The following is a 4000-nucleotide window of genomic DNA, read 5'->3' as shown; positions in this document are numbered from 1 at the left end:
AAAAAAAAAAAAAGCCGGGACAGATTATTATCGTTCTCCGCTCCGTTCTTTAAGGCATCACTTAAACTACCTATGTAAAGAGTTACTTCCAATTTACAATAGTCCAACCCTGAAGAAAAACGAAACAAAAACCAACCAACACACACACACACGGAATGTCAATTCCAAAGATAAGAGGAAAAATACAACAGACCCAAATCATCATGGCCAAATTACAGCAAGCAATCTATGAAAGCAAGCTTTTTTATTCGTGTACACGAGCTACCTTCCCCTAAGGTGGAGTTCAATAGGTCAGCCCTGGATGCAAGGAAGACAAGGTGTTTATAGCTCAGGGGTAAGGGGTTCCGAATGGGAGATTTGGCGGGCAAACTAGGCGGCGAGCAAAACAAGGTAATCACAACAGGTAGCCATAACAAGGTAGTCATAGGTGGTCATGGAACCTATGCAGCAGATAAGGCTCCAAGGTGGCTATAAACCACTTCTTGAAGCAAAGACATGACTTCTATTCCTGGAACAGGCATTGCAGAACATTTTGTAGTTAAAGTTACAGGTGGAGAATAGCCCAATGCCTGACAAACAAAGGTTTAGTCATAAACAAGAAAGAACCTAGTTTGTCTGGAACAGAGGTTTAATGGTAAACAGAAAGGAACCTAATCTGTCTTTACTATATAAGATGGCTTTTAAGTCTGAAATGGAGACAGGCTGGTTCTTCAGATCATTTACCTGGGAGAGAGTATACTATGATCAAGAATATGCTCCTCCCACGATGAGTCACTAGCATCTAGGTGTGCCGATGTCTGCGTTTCTCCACTTGGGAGGAAACTCAGCTGCACAGCTTATGATCATAGTGGACTGCTTTTGGCACATTCCCCTTATAAGCAAATAAATAGCTAGGTTTCATGGTGGTCACCATAATACTAGCACTCCAGAAGTGGAAGCTAGGGAATCAGTTCAAGTCTATACCCCTGATCCTATCGACTTGGAAGCCAGCTGGGATTACTAGAGACCCTGTCCCACAAAACTCTAAGATGTAGAACAGATTAATGTGCACACACACACACACACACATACACAAATACCTTTGGACTATATATGTGCATTCCTTGATACACCCTGTATCTTTTTAAAGTATCGGTCATACATATCACTTTGTTCAGACAATGCTGATTTTCATCTATTGTTCTGAAGTGATTAGTAATACTGCCCTTTGATTGAGAACCTGTTACACGAGTGACGAGGTATGTGGTCATCCTGCATTCACATGCGGTTACATTTCTTATTCATGTTGTCTTACAAAACTTCTTTCCAAAAATACAATCTGATAAATGCAAGGTTTTTGTATTCTCTTCCTTTCACAGAAAGTAACATGCCTTATTGTTCTCCTTTAGAGTTTTCTCTTTTCTTCTGGTGACCTAGTCATATAAGACAAGTCCCTTTCTATCATTATTTTTAAAGTAGCGAAGGAATGTTATAACATACAGGACATATGAAGAACTTCTTTTATAGAGCAGCCAATGGTGCAGTGAATGAACTTATATGTGCATGATTTAAGATGTGTGCAAGTAAAATACATTCCCCAAAGTGAGTCAGGATGCATACACATTTTTTGGCAGATATTCCCAAATCATCCTGAACAGGAGAATTCTAGTATTTGGCCCTCCAGTCAGATATATTTAGGACTGCAATTTCTTGCAGACTTACCTACAACAAATACTAAACTTGAAGCATTTAGCCATCTTGGCATGTTACAAATGGCATGTTCTCTCTTTGGACATGAGCAAGGCAAACAAAGTAAAGTAGAAGTTATCCGCACCGTTCAAATCACGTCCTTTTGGCAAGAATGCCTAACAGTGGTGAGCCTGGAAGCCCACTTTCCAGTTAGGCAGCCTTTGTGTGCACAGAGCTTAATGGCACAGGCCTCTCAAGGCCTGCCTAGACAACTTAGTGGGACCTGTGTGAGAATAGAAAGTATAAAAAGGCTGGGAGAGCCGGGCGTGGTGGTGCACGCCTTTAGTCCCAGCACTTGGGAGGCAGAGGCAGGTGGATTTCTGAGTTCAAGGCCAGCCTGGTCTACAAAGTGAGTGCCAGGACAGCCAGGGNTTCAAGGCCAGCCTGGTCTACAAAGTGAGTGCCAGGACAGCCAGGGCTACACAGAGAAACCCTGTCTCGAAAAAACAAAAAAAAAAAAAAAAAAAGGCTGGGAGTAAGAGGTGCTGGAGAGATGGCACAGTGGTTAAGAGCACTGACTGCTCTTCTAGAGGTTCTAAGTTCAATTCCCAGCAACGACATGGTGGCTCACAACCATCTGTAATGGGTTCTGATGTCCTCTTCTGGTGTGTCTGAAGACAGATATAGTCTACTCATAAAAATCAAATAAGTAAACCTTTTTTTAAGGCTGGGATACACATTGCACCTCATTTGCCTATTGTGTAGAGGTCCTGGACTAAATTTCTAGTCCAAGAGTAAGAGAGATGAATAAGAGGCAGGAAGAGAGATGGATGCAGGGAATGAGGGATGAAGGGAACCAGCAGATTCTACCAAAACCCATCCATCTGACCACCTAAATATCTGTGTGCCCTCGGGGAAGGTAGATTAGCTGCCTTCCCTGAGGAAGAAAGTTCAGCTTCCCATTCAGTGTTGCCAAAAATAAAATCACAACAACTTAAAGATCTTCAGCTGGATATACTTTTTCTTTTAGAATCAGACACTTCTCAAAATAAGGTAAATGTTCCAGAGGGAGGGACGAAGTTATATAGGCAGAAAAACAGGACTGGAACAAGGGACAGTGGGTGTGACACAGTAGCTCATGCCTGTGGTTCCAGAACTGTGGTTGGGGCAAGGGGACTCATGGGAGTGTAAGACTGTCTAAGGGTTTTACAGCTGTGAACAGACACCATGACCAAGCCAAGTCTTATAAGGCCAACATTTAGTTGGGGCTGGATTACAGGTTCAGAGATTCAGCCCATTATCATCAAGGCAGGAACATGGCACTGTCCAGGCAGGCATGGTGCAGGAGCCGCTGAGAGTTCTACATCTTTATCAGAAGGCCACTGGAAGAAGACTGGCTTCCAGACAGCTAGGATGAAGGTCTTAAAGCCAGCGCTCACAGTGACACAACCACTCCAACAAGGCCACACCTTCTGATAGCACCCACTCCAACAAGGCCACACCTTCTAATAGCACCATTCCCTGGTTTGAGCATAAACAAACCATCACAAAGGCCATCTTGGACTATGCATCCTGGACCATCTGGAATTCCAGATCAGTCTGGGACACAGAGAGGGATCCTGTTGTCAAAAGAAAAGGAAAGATGGTTTGTCTGTTCGGTTCTTTTCTTTGTCAGATAGGACAAAAAACTAATTTGGTTACTTTAGGTTAGTTTGAGATTTTGTTTCATCTTGTTTTTTGTTTGTTTGTTTGGTTGGTTGGTTGGTTGGTTGATTTTGAAAGTATGAAGCACCAAAGGAACTTCATCAGTGTGCTGCTCACTGAAACAGCTTCTTTGGGAAAAAAAGCCTCTTTCATCTTTGCTTCTCTGAAGGTGAAATAAATAGCTTGATGGTATAAGTTACCATGAGTCATGCCAGTTTACAATTATAGTCTGGTCTTTCAGGGCAGGAGTGAGAGCTTGGTCTGAAGCAATGGGCTCCAGTAATTTTATTTGACACCTTTACATCAGCTCAAAATTCAGAATGTTCAAAAACAAAACAACACAAAGCCTCTTGAGGGACTGGAGAGATGGCTTGGTGGTTAAGAGCACTTGCTGCTCTTGCTGAGGTCCTGGGTTCGATTTCCAGCATCCACATGGTGGCTCACAACTTCCTGTACCTATATGTCCAGGGAATTCGATACCATCCTCTGGCCTGCTGGAGCTCCCCCACAGGAGTGCACACACACAGCAATGCACTCAAGCAGACACACATACACATGAAATAAAAATACTAGCCGGGCGTGGTGGCGCACGCCTTTAGTCCCAGCACTCGGGAGGCAGAGGCAGGCG

Source organism: Mus caroli, chromosome 5, assembly GCF_900094665.2.
Source record: "Mus caroli chromosome 5, CAROLI_EIJ_v1.1, whole genome shotgun sequence".
Classification (NCBI taxonomy): domain Eukaryota; kingdom Metazoa; phylum Chordata; class Mammalia; order Rodentia; family Muridae; genus Mus; species Mus caroli.
Note: the sequence above shows the minus strand (reverse complement) of the source record.